A 22,404-nucleotide genomic window follows, 5' to 3' on the forward strand; every position below is an offset into this window, starting at 1 on the left:
CAAAGTATTGGAGCTTGGAGTCTATTACTCCTGACTTCAAAACGAGTAACCTCACCCTGCTATCCAGAGACTGCCTTCCTGGGTAGATCAAGCCCAGAGTAGCAGAGCCCTTACCTTATGTCATCAACAAAATCCCTAAAAGAGTCACCCCTGTCCTTAGAGTATAATTCTCTTCCTTTGATCTGCCTACACAAACTCAATGTGGTCTGGAATATTTTAAGCCACCAAAGTTGATACAAAACTTAAAGCAAAGTGTCAGTATTTATGACACAGCAGTTCTAAGTCTATTTATTTCAATATGGCCAAAACGAGAGTCTGACTGTTTCTCCATTTGTGCTAAAAGTAAATAAAGAACTTGAGTAATAAATTGGAGCACTTTTATATTGTTATTGTATCTTTAATTTCCTGTTATGAAATTTTTCAAACATATACAAAATTAAATTATATAATGGACCTTTGATACCCATCATTCAGCATTTATAATAACTAAGTCACAGCCAACCATGTTTTATATGTATAAACCCCTAATTTAAGCAAATTATAGATTCCATCAGCAAATATCATTTTATCAGTAAATATCTCAGTATGTAGCACTTTGATTTTTGGAGAACAACTATCAGATTTCATCTGTAGTAGAAGTAGGGCAAGGTGCCATTCCATCTGTCTGCTGAGAGGCTAAAGTCCACTAGTTCCCTCTCAGGAGACTGACAGAGGAATCTGCATAACCTTCCCATTTCCTTATTTCTCAGTGGAAATGATGTATTATTCATTCAGCTTTCTGCCTGCCCTCTCACCCACCCCTATTCCCACAAAATCACCCATTTAAGCACTAGTTGTAATCTCACTACCCAAGAGTTCTAAAAGTCAGCATGGAATTAAATTTTTTCATAACAGCTGAAATTTTTGTAATATTAAACCTGGAAGGAGCTGTAAAGGGGAGACTATCCATTTCAATTTAGAGATAAGAAAACTGAGAAAGAGGAGTGAACTGATTCATATTAGAGCTTTCTAAAATGCAGATCCAATTATGTGACTCAGATGCTTAAAAACCATCCAGGGATTTCCCACTGCCCTCAGTCTAAGGTATTCAGCACAATGGAACCTCCACATTCCAATACCAGCTACTTTCCTCTGGAGAGAAGCATCACCATTTCCACTTTCCCCATCCTCTAAGTCCAGACACTGAGCTTCTTTAAGAAAACCTGCCTGAATCACCAGCTACATGTGGCTTGGAGCATGTGAAATATGGCAATTATGACTAAGGAGCTAAGTTTCAAACTTAATTTAAAATCATTTACATTTAAAAATCTGTATTGACTAGGGGTTCCCTGGTGCCTCAGACAGTAAAGCATCCGCCTGCAATGCAGGAGACCTGGGATCAATCCCTGGGTTGGAAAACCCCCTGGATAAGGGCATGGCAATGAATCCCCATGGATAGAGGAGCCTGGCAGGCTACAGTCCATGGGGTCGCAAAGAGTCAGACACAACTGAGTGACTAAGCACATATGTGACTGACTGCTGCTGCTGCTGCTAAGTCGCTTCAGTCGTGTCCGACTCTGTGCGACCCCATAGACGTCAGCCCACTCGGCTTCCCCATCCCTGGGATTCTCCAGGCAAGAACACTAGAGTGGGTTGCCATTTCCTTCTCCAATGCATGAAAGTAAAAAGGGAACGTGAAGTCGCTCAGTCATGTCTGACTCTTAGCGACCCCACGGACTGCAGCCTACCAGGCTCCTCCGTCCATGGGATTTTCCAGGCAAGAGTACTGGAGTGGGGTGCCATTGACTGACTGCTGCTGCTGCTGCTAAGTTGCTTCAGTCGTGTCCGACTCTGTGCGACCCCACAGACAGCAGCCCACCAGGCTCCCCTGTCCCTGGGATTCTCCAGGCAAGAACACTGGAGTGGGTTGCCATTTCCTCCTCCAATGCTTGAAAGTGAAAAGTGAAAGTGAAGTCGCTCAGTCGTGTCCAACTCTTCGCAACCCCATGGACCCCATGTCCGACTCTTCGCAGCCCACCAGGCTCCTCCGTCCATGGGATTTTCCAGGCAAGAGTACTGGAGTGGGGTGCCGTTGTGGCTCCCAAATGACAACATCACTTAAAATTCACACATATGCATGATAAACCATCAATGAAGGATTGCATTCAAATGTGGAGATACATCACATGAGCATATTCCTATATTACTTGTTTCACTGGAAATATAATGTTTAAAGAGCAAAATAAAAGAAATAGCCTCTCAAAAACAGCCAAAAAGAAAAAAACCCTGCCTGAACAACCTTGCTGGTCCTTCAGACCCCCTACATAGAAAGCACTTCCCCCAGAAAACTATCAAAGTTCTTAAAACCAAGTTAGACATAATCCCATGTAGTCCCACAGAACATCATATGTCTTCTAACATAACACTTGCAACACATTACATTGAAATTTCCTGTTACATGTACGACTTCTCATATCAGATTGTAAGCTCCATGATGGCAGGATCATGTTTGGTACCTAACGCTGTGCCTGACACAATGCAGACCCCTGGTAAATACTGAATGACTACTGGCACTAGGAAGAGTCCACAAAAGACTTAAGGGAAGAGGGTTCTAAATACTGTTTAGCACCCAACAAAGATTAGCCATTACATTTATTGCTGCCTAAGGCCACACAGCTGCATATAAGAAACCAGTTTCCTGACCAGTCCAGGGCAGAGATCTTAGTATTCCATCACTGCACTAATATGAATTCAGCCATTAACACTGTCACTTATTTCTCTTTTCCTATGTAAATGAAACCATATCTACTGGATTAAGAAAAACACACTTAGACTTTAGCCTTTTGAAGTCATTTTTGTTTGACAGTATTTACTTTTTGACCTAAGGAAGAGATTAATATACTCTGGATAATCGTTTTCTGAAAGACTTATAGATCATTATTTCTAAAGAATATTTCCTTTGGGACAGATACTGTTTATGAATCATAGAAAACAACTCTTTCATCTTTGCCTCTGAAATCACTACGCCCATGTGGTATAAAAAAAATGGAACCATATGTTGATGACAAATGAGATAGAGAAGTTTTTAAAAGAAGGTAGATGATCACAAATTACAAAAACAAAATGCCCAAGTGGTGGTAAATATATTTTAAGCTTATTACTGCAAAGATAATTATGGTAAAGTTTTTCTATCACCTTTAAAGTTTTGGCTAAAAGATCAAAAAGCATAAATATGTTGGTTTTCAATTCAAGAAAGATTTACTGAGTGGATGTTACCATGAGACCAGTTTCCTTACACTTATTCCCATCATAAGTTTCAAGGGGAAGCAATCTGGAACAGGGTAAAAAACAGCAAATTATATAATTCAGGAAAACTTAAGTCAACACAATCCAATTTACTAGAACTCTGTGTTTTCAGAACCTGGGCTTTACAGATAGATCTGTGCTTCCAGCTGGATGTTTGTACTTGGACAAAATATGTAATTTCTTTTTAGTTAAATTGGGGTATTACCCCCCACAGAATGGCTGTACTTACTAAATTAGTTAGGGTAGGTATGGCGTATATTTATTCTCTTATCAGACAAGAGCAGCACTTCCTTTTCCTGAGATATCCTCTCTGTGGTTGACATCAGCACTGCCATGGCCCAGGGGTGGGTACCTGAAACCAAACTAGGTCAACCATGGCCTTTTCACAGGATGTTTCGGTTTAAAACCAGACACAGAGTAAGTCTGAGTCCATCCCTAGAGCAAGGAAAGCTGTAGAAGACCTGCTTTCTGACAAGGGGAGATACATGATCTAAGAGAAAAATGTTGCCAAGGAGAGAGAAGTATGTATGGGAGAGGAGGAGAGAGAGCAAGAGAAAATAGCATTTACATCCTAGGAATCCAGGAAGCTCAGATGCGCTTCTCCCCTTTCCATGGTGACAAGATTCCCCCTTTTTAAATTCAGTTAATTCAACTGGTTCCTGTCATTTGTAACCAAAGGAATCCTACCTACTGCAGTACGTAGCACAACTCCTGCGTCACCTTAACTCAATGCACTGAAATTATTTGCTTACATAATTGGATTCTAAGATTCTCGTCTACTCCCCTACTACACTTACAGAGGAAATATTAATATGTCTAAACAAAAGCTTGCTTGGAAACCTAGTAAAAATAATAAGCGTCCTGCTATTACTTAGACTCATCCATTCAATTGAACCACCTACATTTTCTGGCTGTAACTAACATTTATTCTACATGTATGCTATGCTCTGCAAAGAACTGCCATGCAGTGTAGCACTGTCCAACAAAAACATAATGCAAGCCACAAATATGAGTAACATATGTAATTTTAAATTTTCTAGTAGCCACATTTTTAAAAACTAATAAGAAACAAGTAAATTAACTTTAATAATATATTTTGTTTAATTCAATGAATACAAAATACTGCCATTTCAACATGCAGTCAATGGAAAAAAAAGTAATCAATGAGCTATTTTATACTTTCCAAACGAAATCTTCAAAAGCCAGTGTGTAATTTACACTTACAGCACGTGTCATTTTGGACTAGGCACATTTTAAGTGCTCAAAGGCTACTCACAGTAGTGGTGACTACATTAGACAGTGCCGATGAAAAAACGTCTCAATCTTTGCAACAACTCTATAAAGATTAAGGCTTCTGTCATTGAAACGCAAAGAAATCAAGTACAGGTGACCCTAGAACAACAATCCCCAACACAGTCGAGAAGCCACATATAACTTTATAGTGAGCCCTCCACATAGGCAGTTCCTGCACATCTGTGGGTTCAACCAACCACGAATCCTGTAGTACTGCAGCGTGTATTTATGTATTAAAATCTCTGTATAAGTGGACCTGCCCAGTTCACACCCACGTTGTTGAAGGGTCAACTGTAATTTGTTCGTAGTCAACAGCTAGACAGTGCATAACCAGACACAAACCTTGAACTTTGGCCTCCCAATTTTATTCTCCTTATCACATTATGCTGACCGTACAATAAGAACACAATCCCATTTTTCAAATACGGCCAGATCAATCAAATAAATTAAGAGTGATGTGGCTTCACCTATAAAATGGAAGGTTTGGACAGGCGGTCTCTACATATAAGGGTTATATTTTGTGATTCACCACTAGGACAGAGAGCCTACCAAGGAGACAGAGGAGCTCAAATGGGAGGAATCGCCCCAAATCCACCGTTCTCTATATCAACTGGTTCATAAGATTCTTACTGTCACAAATCACTGAGTTTCCTCCGTCACGCCTTCTTCTCTAGCAAGCTATTACTCTATTCACAAAATCAAAATCAAAATCATTACAAATAAAACTGTTCACTGAAACAGCTGTTTAACAGCCTTCAGTGGAGCTTTAACATGGGAGCTAGTCCAGCAAAACCATTTCTTTAAGCAACAGGGAGAAACAGAAAGCACACAGCCTCATCTCCTGCCAATGGCCCAACCCTCCCATTATTGACAGCAGGGAGACAGCTCTTTCCTTAACAGCTAGAGCTGACAGGTCAGGCTCTCAAGACAAAAAGAGGCATTTGTTGATGTACCTTAACCATTATAATTTTCTCTGGATCTTTTCACACAAAACCTATTGCTTTTTTTTTTTGCACAACAAATGAATTCTTTGTTTGGTAGTAAAATGTCAATCCTGCAAATTAACAAGAAACTTGTTTTACAGTGAAGATAACTGTGTGAAAATGTTCAATATTGTGCCTGGAACTAGCAATTTATGATGGTTTCCTCTACATCACAGAGTAAATGACATTGCCAACGAATACTTAATGTCTGAGAAAATACCTACAATATAATGTTAAGAGGAATGAACAAATACAAACCTGATTCTAAAATGTGAATCACATTCTTAAAAAAAAAGAAAAAGTCTACCTCTATATGTGCATAGACAAAATGATGGAGGAAATTGACATTAACAATGGCTATCTCTTGATGGTGATACTAGGGATGATTTAAAGCTTTGCATGTTCTGGAAGACTGTTTATAAAAATGGCTCCAGTCATTCACCTCCCCCACCTCCCACCCCTTGCCATCCACATTACTTTGTAATATTACTTCACATTTGCCCTCATCAAGAAATCGTTTACTTCCACATTCCTAGAATCTGGGCTGGTCTTGTAACTTGCTTTGAACAACAGAGTGTTATGGACTGAATGTTTGTGTCCCTCCCCACAATTCATATTTGTAGCCCTAAACCCTAATGTTACAGGAGATGGGAGATTTGCAAGATAATTAGATACATGAAATTAGGAGGGTGAGGCCCCCATGATGGGACTAGTGTCCTTATAAGAAGACAAGGATATTCTCTCTGTGTCATGTGAAGATGCAGCAAGATGGTAGCCACCTGCAAGCCAGGAAGAGGGCCCTCACCAGGAATGGAATCAGCAGGCACCTTATTCTTAAAATTTTCAGTCTCCCGAACTGTGAGAAATGCATGTCTGTTATTTAAGCCACCCAATCTATGGTTGGACTAAGACAGAGGGAAAGTGACACTGTACCAGCTCCAAGCGCAGGCCTGGACCTTGTGGAATTCTGCTTGCTCTTTTGGCTTCCTTTTCCTTCCCTAGGTTAGCCTGCCACAGGATGGGAGACCACAGGGAGAACCTGGTTCAGTCACTCTAGATATGTGAGCAAACTTCACCGACAACAGCAGATTTTTTGGCCCAGATCAGAACTGCCCAGCTGAGCCTACTCACTAACCAAAATAATTGTGAGCTGAATAAATGTATACTGTCTTAAGCCACTAAGTCTGGGGGTGGTTTACTATGTAGCAAACCTAATTGATAAATTTTTATTTTCCAGAGTTTCTACAACGAAAAGCATAACATTCATTTAAAGGACAAAAAGCAACCTTTTTGGACAAATCAGTCATAGTCATTGACAGGAGGAGCTTACAGTCTAAGAACAAAAGAGTGGATTGATACTCTGATGGGAAGTATCTTTTGGGTACACTGGAGGTCCACAGAACAGAGCTGTCAAATCATGAGGGTGGGGCAGGGTAGCATACTTGATTTGGATACTAGTTTCAAGAATGTGTTAACTTTATAAAAATTCATCAACTGTATACTTAGAAATTGTGTGTACTTTTCCATGTACTTAAAAGCTTAAAAATTCAATTATTTTTAGGGCATTATCATACTCGCAAATCAATATGAAGAATTCTGACACCAAAGTTTACCAGTTCATCTCCTGAGAACACTCTAAATCTCCTATTCATGTAATGTTCTTACTTTTATATATTGCCAATTTGGCCTTTTCCCAATGTTGTCATTAGTTATAAATTTCTCATGTTGGAGTTAAGCTTTTTTAAAAATGATATGTTTCAGTTGCACAACACTATAATTTGATATCTATACACACTACATAGGAATAAACTCCCCCAAATCTAGTTCCCATCCATTACCATACAGTTAACTCTCTGTACCCCTTTCACCCACCCATCAGTTCTCTGTATTTATCTTTGTTTTTGCTTTGTTTTATTCGTACATCTTTTTGCTTTTTGTTCCACATGAGTGAAATCATATTTGCCTTTTTCTTTCTGACTGATTTCACTTAGCAAAATACCCATAAGTACATCCTTACTGTCACAAATGGCAAAGATTTTATTGTTTTTATAACTGAGTAGTATTCCTGTGTATGTGTGTGTGTGAGTGTGTGTGTGTACACACACCATATTTTCCTTATCCATTTATCCATGAATGAAAACTCAGGTTATTTTCATATTTTGGCTATAGTAAATAATGCTGCTATGTACATAGGCATAGAAGAATCTTATTGAATTAGTATTTTCCTATTCTTTGAAGAAATACCCCAAAGTAGATTCGCTGGATCATATGATAATTCTATTCTTGATTTTTCAAGGTCTCTCCATAATGTTTTACATAGCAGCTGCACCAATTCAAAATCCCACAAACAGTATACGAGTTCCCTTTTCTCTACATCTTCTCCAATATTTGTTATTGTCTTTTTGATAATAGCCATTCTAACGGGTGTAAGGTGATATACCCTTGTGGTTTTACTAGAACTTCATTAATATTTAGTGATGTTGAACATACTTAATGTGCTTATTGGCCAGCTCTATGTCTTCTTTGGAAAAATGTCTATACAGAGCCTCCACTAATTTTTTAATCAGGTTGTTTGGTTTTTTGTTGTGGAGGTGTATGAGTTCTTTATATTAGATATTAAGTACAAATCAGGTATATGATTTGAAAATATATTCACTCATTGAGTAGGTTGCCTTCTCATTTTGATGATGGTTGCTTTTGCTGTGCAGGAGCTTTTCATACTTTGATGTACTCTCATTTGTTTATTTTTGCCCTTGGTTCCCTTGCCTTTAGAGGCAGATCCACAGAAACATCACTAAGACTAATGTCAATGAGGTTACTGCCTATGTTTTCTTCCATCACTTTTATGATTTCAGGTCTTACATTTTAAGTCAATCCATTTTGAATTATTTTTTGTGTGATATAGTTTTAGTCTTTTGCATGTGGCTGTCCAGTTTTCACACCATTTATTGAAGAGACTTCCCGTTCTCCATTTTATATTCTTGGCTTTTTTGTAAAATAATTGTCAGTATACATATGGCTTTAGTCCTGGGCTCTCAACTTGGTCCCATTGATCTGTGAGTCCATTTTTGTGTCAAACCTATACTGTTTTGATTACTATAGCTTTGTAATATAGTTTTAAATCAGGGCACATGATACCTCCAGGTTTGTTCTTTTTTCTAAATATTGCTTTGATTATTTGGGATCTTTTATGGTTCTATACAGTTTTGTGAAATATACTATGGAATTTTGATATGGATTTCTTTCAACCTGTGGATTGTTTTGGGTAGTATGAACATTTTAACAACATTAATTTTTCCAATCTATGAAGACAAAATATCTTCCCATTTATTTGTGTCTTCTTCTATTCCTTTCACCAGTGTACAAGTGTTCCACCTCTGTGGTTAGATTTATATCCAACTATTTTATTCCTGTCAATGCAATTATAAATGTAAATTCTTAATTTTTCTTTCTGATAGTATATTATTGGCATATAGAAATATAATATATTTCTGCATATTAACTTTGTATCCTGCAACTTTACTGATTCATTGATAAGTTCTAATGGCTCTTTGGTGGAGTCTTTAATGTACAGTATCATGTAATCTACAAATAGTGACAGTTTTACTTCTTTTCTGATTTGCATGCTTTCTATTTCTTTTTCTTGCCTAACTGCTATAACTAGGTCTTCCAAAACTATGTTGAATAAAAGCAATGAGAGTGGGCATATTTGCCTTGTTCCTGATTTTAGAGAAAACCCTTGACTATGATATGATGTTAGCTGTCTGTTTCTTATATATGGCTTTTGTTATGTTGAGGAACATTTCCTCTATGCCTACTTTATTGAGAATTTTTATCATTAATGGTTGAACTTTATCAAATGCTTTTTTCTTCTTCTATTGAGATAATCATATGATTTTTATCCTTCATTTTGTTCATGTAGTGTATCATGTTGATTTGCAAATGTTGAACCATCCCTGCACTTCTGGAATAAGTTCCATTTGAGCACAGTATATGACACTTCCAATGTATTGTTGAAATTGGTTTATGGTTTACTAATATTCTGTTGAAGACTTTTACATCTATGTTCATCAAGAATATTGACCTGTAATTTTCTTTTGTGGTGTCCTTGTCCAGTTTTGATATCAGGATAATGCTGGCCTCGTAAAATGTGTTTTGAAGCATTCCCTTCTCTTCAATTTTTTTTTCAGAGTTTGAGAAGGACAGTTGTTAAATTCTTTGAATGTTTCAAAGAATTACTGGTGAAGCTGTCTGGTGACAGATTTCTGCTTTTTGGGAAGTTTTTGATTACTGATTCAAATTCCTTCCTCCTTACTAGTAATTGGTCTATTCAGGTTTTCTATTTCCTTATTTCAGTTTTGGTAGACTACAAGTTTCTAGGAATTTGTCCATTTCTTTTTGTCCAATTTGTTGGCGTGTAATTGTTCACAGTACTCTTATGATCCTTTATATTTCTGTGGTATCAGCTGTAACTTACACTCTTTCATTCTGATTTTATTTATCTGAGCACTCTCTTTTTTTTTTTCTTGGTTAGTCTAAATAAAGCCTTGTCTATTTTGCTTATCTTTTCAAAGAACCAGCTCTTACTTTCATTGATCTTTTCTACTGTCTTTCTAGCCTCCATTTTATTTCTGCTCTGATTTTTATTTCCACTCTGATCCCTCCTTCTACTATTAGTAACTTTGGGCTTCATTTGTTCTTCTAGTTCCTTGAGGTGTACAAATTGTTTATTTGAGATTTTTCTTGTTTCTTGAGGTAAGCCTTTATTGCTGTGGACTCTCTCTGAACTGATCTTGCTGTATCCTGTATAATTTAGTATGTCATATTTCTGTTGTTATTTGTCACTATGCCTAGATATTTTTTCTCTTTTAATCTCCATACTTTTGTGGGTTTTCCAGTTTTCTTCTTGTATTTCATTTTTAGTTTCATACCACTTTGGAAGGAAAAAATGTTTGAAATTATTTCAGTTTTCTTGAATGTATTGACATTTGTTCTTGGGGTGAAACTGTGATCTATCCTGGAGAACATTCTAGGTGCACTTGAGAAGAATGTGTATTCTGATGTTCTATACATATCTATTAAGTCAATCTAGTCTAATGTGTCATTTAAGGCTGATGTTTCTTTATTGATTTTCTGTCAGGATGATCTATCCATTACTGTAAGTGGGTTTAAACTCCCCTACCAATATTATGCTGTTTTCAATTTCTCCCTTTAAGTCTGTTAATGTTTGCTTTATATATTTTGGTCCTTCTATGTAGGGTACATATATTTTTATATATGGTACATTTTCTTGCTGAGTCCCCTAATTATTGTAATTTTAGTTAATCTTACTACTTTGTCTTTTAATGTTCATACTTGCTTTATAAGTGATCCAATACCTTTACTATATATTTACCTTTCAAAAGAGATTTCTACTTTTGTATATTTTCTTATTAGTATTTCCAATACTATTATTAGAAAAGTAGTATTTCTAATACTACTTAGAAATTTTAGTATTAGAAATACTAAGTAGTATTAGAGTATTAGAGTAGTAGTATTACAAATACTAATTAGTATTAGAAATACTAAGTATTTCTAATACTTAGTAGTAGTAGTACTAATAGTAGTAGTATTACAAATACTAAGTAGTATTAGAAATACTAATTAGTATTAGAAATACTAAGTATTAGAAATACTAATTTAGTATTGGAAATACTAAGTATTTCTAATAGTAGTAGTAGTACTAATACTTAGTAGTAGTATTATAAATACTAAGTAGTATTTCTAATACTACTTAGAAATTACTACTTAGAAATACTTTTAAGAAATACTTAAAAGTATTTCTAATACTATTATTAAAAAAGTAGAAATTAATATTTATACTTTTGTATATTTTCTTCTTTCAGCTTAGAGAAGCTGGAACTTCATGTCAGACCAATTTAGTGATAATGAACTCCTTCAGCTTTTTCTTATCTGTAACTCATGTTTCCTTCAATTCCAGATGATAATCCTTCCAGGTAGAACATTCTTGGTTGGAATTTTTTTTCCTTTCTTCCCTTTGAATATGTTATGTTACTCCCTTGTGACCTGTAAAGTTTCTGCTAAAATATCTGAGAAGCCTTATGGAGTTTCATTTGTATATAAGTTGTTTTTCTCTTGCTGTTTTTAAAATTCTCTCTTTACCCTTTATTTTTATCATTGTAATTATAAAGTATCTTGATGTGGTTCTCTTTAGGTTCATCTTATTTGGAACTTTCTGGGTTTCCTGGACCTGGATGTCTGTTTCTTTCCTCAAATTAAGGAAGTTTACAGCCATTATTTCTTCAATTAATCTTTCTCCCTTTTTCTGTCTTCTCCTTCTGGGACTCCTATAATGCAAATGTTGCTCTGCTTGATGTTGTTCCAGAGGTCTCTTAAGGAGCCTTCTTTTTAAATTGTTTTTTCAATTTGCAGCTCTGTCCGAGTGATTTCCATTGATTTGTCTCACTGATTCATTCTTCCACTTCATCCAGTCTGCTGTTAAACACTTAAAGTGTATTTTCCAGTTCAGTTATGACTTCTGTTTGATACCTCCTTATATTTTCCATCTCTTTGTTGAAGTTCTCACTGTGTTCAACCATTTGTCTCCCAAAGTTGGTGAGCATCTTTATAATCATTATTTTGAACTCTTTATCAGATAGGCTGCTTATCTTCCCATTTCTGCAGTGGCAGTTCCCTTTCTGTTTGAAAATCAGTCTGCAGACCCTAGTTTGTTGATTACTGCTGGTATATTAATGTGCCCAAGAGGTAAAGGATATTGCTAATGGGCATCTCACAGGTCAAAAAGCTGTAATATTGGTGGGCACAGATTAAGCATTTAGAAGCTGTTAGGGCACTCACCCCCTAACCCAAAGACTCCCATTCTAGAATAAGTTGGTCATGGAATGGGTTAGATTAACACTAGGTCACCCTCCAACTTGAGAAGATTTCTGTGCAATGAGGTACACTGTAAAATACCACACAATCCCCAACCACATTGCACATCACTCTCATGTATTAATTTGGCTCCAAAAGACCCAAACTTGGCTAAAAGATATGAGATCCTTAAAAATCCAAAGAGTTAAATATACCATCTTTCAGCACAACTGCTTATTTTATTTCTAAGAATTATATGGTCTCAGAAACCCAGGATATCTACAAAAATAGCAAAATTTACTTAAAACAACCTAGAATTACAATAGCCACTATGAGGATTGTTACATTTAGACAAGATCATTCATTTACGATGTACACTTGACAGTAAGGATTCCCATATCAAGCAAACAGAATGGAATTCCTAGTTTAATCTGGTATGTGAAGTGAAAGTGAAAGTGAAGTTGCTCAGTCGTGTCTGACTCTTTGCAACCCCATGGACTACCAGGCTCCTCCCTCCATGGGATTCTCCAGGCAAGAGTACTAGAGTGGGTTGCCATTTCCTTCTCCAGGGGATCGTCCTGATCCAGGGATCAAACCCGGGTCTCCTGCATTCCAGGCAGATGCTTTAACCTCTCAGCCACCAGGGAAGCCACCAGGAAATCTGGTATGTAGAAAATTCTAAAAAGCTCCAAGATTCAAAATAGCTTCATTGAAAATGTTAGTCACTTGGTCATGCCCAACTCTTTGCGACCCCATGGACTGCAGCCCACCAGGCTCCTCTGTCCATGAGATTTTCCAGGCAAGGATCCTGAAGTGGGTTGCCATTTCCTTCTCCAGGGGATCTTCCCAACCCAGGGATCAAACCCTGGTCTCCTGCACTGCAGGCAGATTCTTTACCGAGTGAGCTACAAGGGAAGCCCATTGAAAGGTCTGTCGCAAAAAGGTAATGAAAAATTAAAGATATAAAAGATACCCAAAGTAAAATAATCTAATACTGAGATAAACTCCTACTGTTTCCCTCTATCCTTTTTTGAGTACTCATTCTAGTAATCCTTTGTCTGAATTGCCTTTCACTTTAAAGAGACTGTAAAACAGTTATTTTTTAATCCCTGGTCCAATACAAAACTCAGGGCTACAGGTAAAGAATTTCCAAAACCCAAGGAGGACACTCAAAAGTTTTTGTAAATGGATTATATTCAGAGTCTGATATTAAAAAAAAAAAAAAAATGAGGCCTTCTCCTTTAAGCTAAAATAAAACTATGTACCCAGAGAGGAATTTTTTTTCCCTAAAGCCCTTGTGAAAAGATTTAGGACTGAACCAACCTATGATGTCTTTCAAGTTGCAAAAGATTTCTTTAAGAAATTAAAAGCAACTATCCTTGTCTTATGAATCAAGTCTTTATAAGACCCAAGATGGAACTCCAGAAACAACTAAAAAATCTTCAACCTTCCCCTGTGTATCTCAAAAGGTTATTGTGGTAAGCATTGTTAAAATTCTGGTCTTAGTGAATAAAAGTCCTTCTTGAAAGAGTGTGCTTTCTTTCCCTGAGCTTTTGAGATATAAATGTTCTACTTGGTATTCTCAGAAAACTCTTATATTCCTATCTAGGTCATTTGTTTAAAATGCAAACTTCAAGGAGGTAATTCTTATCAGAAGAAAAACAAAAAGGAGGGAAGGTTATTTGGAACTTGGGCAAAAGAAAAATCTTTAATTTCTACTCTACAAATATACTAGAAAGCTGTAGCTCTGAGCAAGTGAACTTAACTTATTACAACTGCCAAAACATAATTTGGATCCAACTGTTCTTTTATAAAATAAGTTTTGTAAGTTTTGTATTATTGTACCTGTCTTATGTCTAAAATTTTAAAACAAAGGCTATATGGTCACTATTTGCATTTGTGTCTATATGTTAATATGTTTATAGATGTGTGATATTTTTCTGCCTCTGAATGGTATTGCCAAAATTGATCTGCTAAAGAGCTCTATTTAGTTGGGTTGAAGGTCAAGCACTTTTAAGGACTGAGTACTCCAAAACTCTCAGAAATACAGAAACAAATCAAAATGTTTTTCAAGTTCACATGATCTGGAATAATCTTGGTTAAATAAAAACTGGTTTTTCTGTTGCATTAATTAAAATAAGTATATATTCAGAATTATCAGCATTAAAAACAATGCAGGTTAATGCTCAATATCACTCATTATTAGAGAAATGCAAATCAAAACTACAATGAGATATCACCTCACACTGGTCAGAATAACCATCATCAAAAAATCTACAAACAATAAATGCTGGAGAGGGTATGGAGAAAAGGGAACCCTCTTGTACTGTTGGTGGGAATGTAAATTGATACAGCCACTACGGAAAACAGTAGAGATTCCTTAAAAAACTAGGAATAAAACCACCATATGATCCAACAACCCCACTACTAGGCATATACACTAAGGAAACCAAAACTGAAGAAGACACATGTACCACAGTGTTTGTAGTAGCTCTGTTTACAACAGCTAGGACATGGAAGCAACCCAGATGTCCATCAACAGACGGACAGATAAAGAAGCTGTGGTACATATATACAATGGAATCTTACTCAGCCATAAGAAGGAATGCATTTGAGCCAGAACTAATGACGTGGATGAATCTAGAGCCTATTATACACAGTGAAGCAAGTCAGAAAGAGAAAAACAAATATCATATACTAATGCATTGGAAACTTAAAACTTCAGAATTTCACTAAGTTAAATGATGGAAATTTATTGAATATCAAGGTCATTTCCAAACAAGACAAACTAATAAAAAAATTAACTACTAAACAGTAGTTATATTTTGGCTTCCTACTGTAGAGAAACTAAAACTACATTTGAGTTTATTAGTAAACATGTCTCACATCACATTAAAAGTTGCATATGAGGAAACATATGTTTCTAGAAATTACAAAATGTACTCATAAGTTTGCCAATGTAAATAATGTTGGCATAACATACAGTTCATAATTGTCTACTTATTTGTTTTCAGTAAAAAAAAAAAAACTTTTTAAGGTTAAAATGGGGAAGGAAATGGCAACCCACTCCAGTTATTCTTGCCCAAATAATCCCATGAACAGAGGAACCTGGCAATCTAGAATCCTTGGGGTCGCAAAAGAGTTGGACACAACTTAGTGACGAAACAACAAACAAGGGTTAAAATTTCTAGTATATGTAATTAAAACTACTAAAAATAATATGAAAAACACTTCCATATACAAGGAAAGTAGGATGTGTGTTTTCGGTAGAAGAAGGTATGAGAAATAGAAATGCACTTTTTGTTAAAGAAAAAAAAGTTAAGGAAATCTTTTCTCTTAAGCTATCTGTGATTTATCTCAATTTAGTTAAGTGCATCTTTGCACATGGGCTTCCCAGGTGGTGCCAGTGGTAAATGAAGGAGACATACAAGATGCAGGTTCAGTCCCTGGGTCGGCAAGATCCCCTGGAGGAGGGCATAGCAACACACTCCAGTATTCTTGCCTGGAGAATCCCATGGACAGAGAAACCTGGCAAGCTGCAGTCCACAGCGTTACAAAGAGTCAGACATGACTGAAGTGACTTAGCATGCATACATGCATGCATGCATAGTTGCTGTGTGGGCTTTAGGCCTATAAATGCCTTGACGGCTGGTGCATAATGAGCAATGCCTTTTAGGTCATCTAACTGTGCCCTAACTGTTCACAAACTGGAACACCTCCCTGGTCAACTCTCCTGAATTTACACTGCCAAGTTAGAAAGGACCTCATGATTCAGAATTAGCTCCCATTTGCAGGGCCCCAATTCCTCAGTTAGGAATAAATAAAAATAAGGCTATAATTAGGAATATCTCCTTAACTCCTGAAACCACTGCAGAATCCTATGCTAAAGCAATAACTGCCCCCAAAATTCCTTAGACTCTCTGGCCAAAGTTGTTCCTGATAACTGGATAGTCCTTGATTGCCTGGACTTAGGGAAACTTCATAATCAAATACAGACCCTGGAACACTCTCGACTGGATTTTACCGCCACTGGAGCAGCTAATGACTTTTTTCACACTTTCTCTAACTTCATTTCAGGAAAAAAACATTCTGTCTAATCTGTTGGTGCTTTAATTTTGCTTCTCATAATCATTCTTCCTTGTATTGTCAGGATTCTTCGGCAGAACATTCAGAAGCTCGCAACTGAGCTGCATCTGGCTGTTTTAAGAAATAAAAAAGGGGGAGATGCCAGGAGCAGGAGCTCCACCCATGGCAAAGGTCATGAGGAAGGAGGCTCGGCGTACGCAAAGGCGAGATGGAGCCTCAAGAGTCCCCCTGGAAATTCTCGAGCATCTACCCCCAAAACCAGAGTCTGCCTACTTTCTGCTTTGTGCTCTCACCTACACCTCTGACTTTACAGGGGGCTGTCCCCCACTACCTCTCTCTGAAAAAAAGAGTTAACTTACAGCTCCAGTTAATAAAGTTCCCGGGTGTGATACTGTTTCAACCTACAAACTCCTTTGGAAGTCCTCTAGCCTGCCTGAATATGTTTTTCCAGCCACATGTGATTGTTCAGAGCCTTCCAACTGTGAGAGGCATGAAATGTTCTAAACTGTCTAAATACAGATTCCTTTGAGCAGTTAAAAGATTGATTAGAAATTGTATTGGTGAAGGGTTTTTCACTTGTTGGGCCAATGTTTGCTGCTAAGTTTCCATATCCCCTACCTGCTGTGTCCCTGGCAGTGTATTGATTAATATAATTGGTGTAAGTAGTAGCTTTAATGTTTGTAAACTTGGACCCTTGAGCTAATTCTTTTTCTTGTTGTAGCCCACCACACCTTTGCCCTGTAGGAATGCAACTTTATCTAATGCTTTTGGAGGGTGGCGCCTGACTTATCACCTTTAGAGAAAAATAAGTTTTCTGAAGAAAGGGTCTTAAAATGTTAACAGGCCTCCGGGCCAGAAGATGATGCAAATCACCTGAACTTTTGCGTATGATAAGTTTGCAGGAAGAAAGCCTGGCTTACTGCATGACTCTACCCCTTCCCCCATTATCCTCTATGCATAACTTAAGGTATAAAAACTACTTTGGAAAATAAAGTGCAGGCCTTGTTCACCAAAGCTTGGTCTCCCCATGTCATTCTTTCTCTCACCTTCTGGCTGAATTATTCAGCCTCTTTTCTCCACTGAATTTCCTCACTGAGCTATCCTTATTTAACCACTCTTTATATCTTTAATTAGCATTTAAATAAGCTGTTGTTTCCTGATCGCCGATGCCTTCTCCCCTTTGAATTCCCTGGATCCGCTGGGGCTGGACCCCAGCACTTGATTATCTTTTAGCTGAGCAAAGAGATATCTGTGCTATGGTCAACACCACCTGTTGTACCTGGATTAACACTTCTGTGGAAACTGAAACTCAATTACTATGGATCACTGAGCAAGCCACCTGGCTTAGAAAGGTAACTCCTTTGATGAGATCTTTCTTTAACTTATTTAATTTTGATTGATTTATGTCTTGGGGACCATGGCGCCAAAGGGCAACCAGACATTGGGAAGTACCCTGCTTATAATAGTGGTATCAGTCCCCCTGGTATGCTGTATTCTTTCAAAATCTTTAAAGGCATGTTTTCAGCCTGGAGCTAGTAGTAAAGAATCTACCTGTCAATACAGGAGACGCATAAGACACTGGTTCAATCACCAGGTCAGGAAGATCCCTCGGACTACTCCAAGTAGGAAACGGCAACCTGATCAGTATTCTTGCCTGGAAGATCAACGGGCAGAGGAGCCTGGCAGACTACAGTCCATGGGGCCGCAAAGAGTTAAACAGAACTGAGTACCACCACCACCACTCTAGGAGATGCTGACCACCAAGCAAATGGTCTTCATAAGACTAGAACATCAGAAAAGGAACAAAGAAAATGACTGACTTTAAAAATGTAAACCTGAAGTCATGACCTGTGAATACCACAGAAATTCAGCAAAAAACAGTCATGACCTGTGAATATCACACAGAGGATCAATAAAAGCTATGAGAACCACAGAGCAGTGACTAAGAGTGGTGCTTTGAATTTTGATCACATCTTTCAGGCTGAGAGTCTGAACAAAAAGGTGAAATCATTAAAAAGAAACAACACGCCCAAAATGGAATCACTTATGCTAAGCCCCATGTCAACAAACTAAGATAATATCTAACCTGATGGCAGCTTCGGCCTCTCCCAGGAATGTGACCTTTAACCAATCAATCTGGGATTACCTGGTTGGCAATAGGGAGGTAATCTGCCAGACAGACCCCACCTTTCCCCAAAGAAAGGTGACCCTGCCTGAAATGACCTGTTCTTTAGAAACTTCCTTTTTCCATCCCCTTCTGCCTATAAAAGCCTTTCATTTTGTACAGCTCCTCCGAGCTCCTTTCCAATTGTTAGATGGAGTACTTCCTGATTCATAAATCACTGAATAAAGCCAAATAGAGCTTCAAATTTACTCAGATGGATTTTGGTGTTTTTTTAAAAACAAAGTCAATTTATACCCTAGTCACTATATTATTTATTTTCTTCAGATTTGAATTATCGTCCTAAATCATAAACACTGCCAAGGTAAAGTTGAAATTGTTAAAATGTCAGTTTCTAGATCTTTTTTTTTTGGCTGTACCACACGGTTTGTGAGACCTCAGTCCCCCAAACAGGGACTGAACCCAGATCACGGCAGTGAAAGCACAGTATTCTAACTACCAGATCACCAGGGAACTCCCCTAGATCTTCTTTTAATAGCTGAAGGCCTGGTTATTATTATGAAATATTGACTATAACAGTATTTCACAAACACTAAAAAATATGGAAAGCAGGCAGTCACATGTGAAAAAGAAAATACGACCTCAGCAAGGTAAAGCACATACATGGAAATATAAAGATACAGAAAAGGAATACACTTTCTGTTGTCACTGCTCTTTAGTTGCCCAGCCATGTCTGACTCTGCAACCCCCTGGACAGCAGCATATCAGGTCTCCCTGACCCTCACCAGCTCCTGAAGTTTACCCCAGTTCATGCCCATTGCATTGGTGATGCCATCCAGCCATCTCATCCTCTGACACCCTCTTCTCCTTCTGCCCTCAATCTTTCCCAGCATCAGGGACTTTTCCAATGAATCGTCTGTTTGCATCAGATGACCAAAATACTGGTGCTTCAGCTTCAGCATCAGTCCTTCCAACGAGTATTCAGGGTTGATTTCCCTTAAGATTGACTGGTTTGATCTCCACACTGTCCCATGGACTCTCAGGCGTCTTCTCCAGCACCACGGTTGGAAGGCATCAATTGTTTGGCGCTCTGCCTTCTTCATGGTCCAGCTCTCACAATTGTACATGACCACTGGGAAGACCGGAGCCTTGACTATATGGACCTTTGTTGGCAGAGAAATGTCTCTGCTTTTCAACACACTGTCTAGGTTTGTCATAGCTTTCCTGCCAAGAAGCAATTGTCTTCTGATTTCAAGCCTGCAATCACCATCCACAGTGATTTTGGAGCCCAAGAAGAGGAAATCTGTCACTACTTCCACCTTTTCCCCTTCTATTTGCCATTAAGTAATGGGGCCAGATGCCATGATCTTAGTTTTTCTAATATTTAGTTTCAAGCCAGCTCTTTCACTCTCCTCCTCCACCCTCATCAAGAGGCTCTTTAGTTCCTCTTCTGTTTCTGACATTAGAGTGGTATCCCCATACCACTCTACATACATACATAGAAAGTGTATACCACTTTCTATGGGGATACAATTATTTTAAGAAAACTTATCTCTAAAGCATGGGTTAGTGAACATTTTACAGGCTTCCTCTGTGCTTTCCCTAACTTCTTTGGGGGAGCATATAGTCTTTTTAGTCACACAGTACTGAGTACCTCTATGTGTCAGGCACAATACTAGGTGCTTTGTACACACTATTTCTAATCTCACAATAACCCTTTGAGTTGACTATAGGCATACCTCAGAGATGTCACAGGTGTGGCTCCAGGATGACTCCAATCTAGTGAATATCAAAATAAAGCAAGTCATACAATTTTCACATAAAAGTTGTATTTACACTATACCATAATCTATTAAGTGTACAATAGCAGTATGTCTTTAAAAACAATGTACTTTAAAAGGTACTTTATTGCTAAAACAAAAAATGCTAATTACCATCTGAGCCTTCAGCATGCTGTAATACCTTTGCAAGAGCAACATCAAAGATCATTGACCACATATTACCACAGCAAATACAACAAAAATGAAAAAAGTTCAAAATATTGCAAAATGTGACACAAAAACACAGAGAGAGCAAATGCTGCTGGGAAAATGCTGCTCAACCCAGGGTTGCTGGGTTGGTGCAGAGATTGAACCCAGCTGTGAGTTCTGCTGCTGTGAAATGAATGGGGGAAAATCTGGGAACTCGTGTTTAAAAAAGAGGACTCAAGAAAGAGGGTGGCAGGGCAGGGTACTTGCCTTAATTGGGGTCGGGTAGACCGGTAAGAAGAAAGAAACAGTGGGAGATATCTCCGTTTCCCCTCCTGCTTCTACAAGACTTGGCCTACTGAGGATGTGGTGAGGGTATTTTATGTATAAACACACACACACACAGGCATACACTCAGACACATACTGGGTTTTACAACTTTCAACTTGTAAAAAAAAAAAAAAAATACACAGTATCTGCAAAGTGCAATAAAATGCAGCATACCTGAATTACTCTTTCAGTTTTGAAAATGAGAAGACTGAGACTCAGAGACTCAAACTGCCCATCTTGCCAGTCTCTGAGAGGAGGGATCCAAACATGGCTGTCTTCTTTCACCTCTATCCCTCCTTTCTTCTCTTCTTTCCTTTTTTCTTCTCCTTTCCTGCTTTTTACAGTATATTTTGAAGGTCTGTGATCTGCCTGAATTTAATATAGTAATTTAAAGTATTGGAAGTGACATGAAAGGGAAAACAGAACGCTCTGAGGGCATGTTATAAGGCAGGGCATGGGGAGGGGCCTAGGGTGAGAGAAACTCTTCCTGAGGAAGCTACTACTTAAAAGAGGAGCAGAAGAACTGACGGCTGGGCAAGAGGAAGGTAAGTAGATTCCAAGCAGAAGGAACAGCATTTGGGGAACTCAAGATTTAGCCTTTAAGAAAGTAAAATGCATCCAACGTGACTTAATGATTCACTACCAAGTCCAAGGTGTATGTGTCTGAGTGTATGCCTGTGTGTGTGTGTTTATACATAAAATACCCTCACCACATCCTCAGTAGGCCAAGTCTTGTAGAAGCAGGAGGGGAAACAGAGATATCTCCCACTGTTTCTTTCTTCTTACCGGTCCACCCGACCCCAATTAAGGCAAGTACCCTGCCCTGCCACCCTCTTTCTTGAGTCCTCTTTTTTAAACACGAGTTCCCAGATTTTCCCCCATTCATTTCACAGCAGCAGAACTCACAGCTGGGTTCAATCTCTGCACCATCACCCCCAGTTTGAAAAAAAAAAAAAAAAGTATTCTAAATTTAAACTATACAGCATCAAACTAAAAATGGCTTAGAAATGGGAACAGATGTACCTTGTGCTGGGCCCTTGTTAGATTTCACAGGCACAAATCACCCTCTTTCCTAAGCATACATAGTCAAATGATTCTTAGGTGATAAAATAACCATCTCCAAGTTTGCCTGAGATAAAAGGATCTGTTTTTAAATGACCAGAGAAGAGGGTAGAAAAAGAGTAGGAAGTGCTGACTCACACAAGCTGCATTTGGGGTTCTGAGAATATCATCAAGCTCCAATGTTGCTGCATGCTGAGTTTCTCCTTCTTCTGCTTTTCCTGAACCAACCAGTAAGAAAAGTAAGACACAACTAGGAGTCAGAGAGCCTGAGTGCCCATCTTTGTTCCATGAGACACTCCCTTTACTAAGTTTCAGTCTTCTCTTCCCTGATCACCCTAGGGATTGGAGGCTACACTAGATCAATGGTTTTCAAGCTTTCTTGTCTTTGGCACTTTCTTTAGAT

The 22,404-nt window shown here is 38.0% G+C and overlaps 1 protein-coding gene across 3 annotated transcripts in view; it reads right to left on the reverse strand.

Annotated features, from left to right (window-relative positions):
* The window catches only part of DNAJC6 (DnaJ heat shock protein family (Hsp40) member C6), a 175,660-nt gene that overhangs the window by 123,451 nt on the left and 29,805 nt on the right, over nt 1–22,404 (reverse strand). The window contains exons 1-2 of one of the 3 annotated variants that reach the window (XM_044944890.1): nt 21,114–21,343; nt 20,382–20,421 (exon numbers count right to left, since the gene is read on the reverse strand). The exons of the other annotated variants lie outside the window; for them this stretch is intronic. The gene's annotated coding sequence lies outside the window, so the exon portion shown is untranslated. Of the gene's footprint in view, nt 1–20,381; nt 20,422–21,113; nt 21,344–22,404 lie in introns of those variants that run through there. 3 annotated transcript variants of the gene reach the window in all.

The sequence above is a fragment of the Bubalus bubalis genome, chromosome 6 (assembly GCF_019923935.1).
Source record: "Bubalus bubalis isolate 160015118507 breed Murrah chromosome 6, NDDB_SH_1, whole genome shotgun sequence".
Taxonomy (NCBI): Eukaryota; Metazoa; Chordata; class Mammalia; order Artiodactyla; family Bovidae; genus Bubalus; species Bubalus bubalis.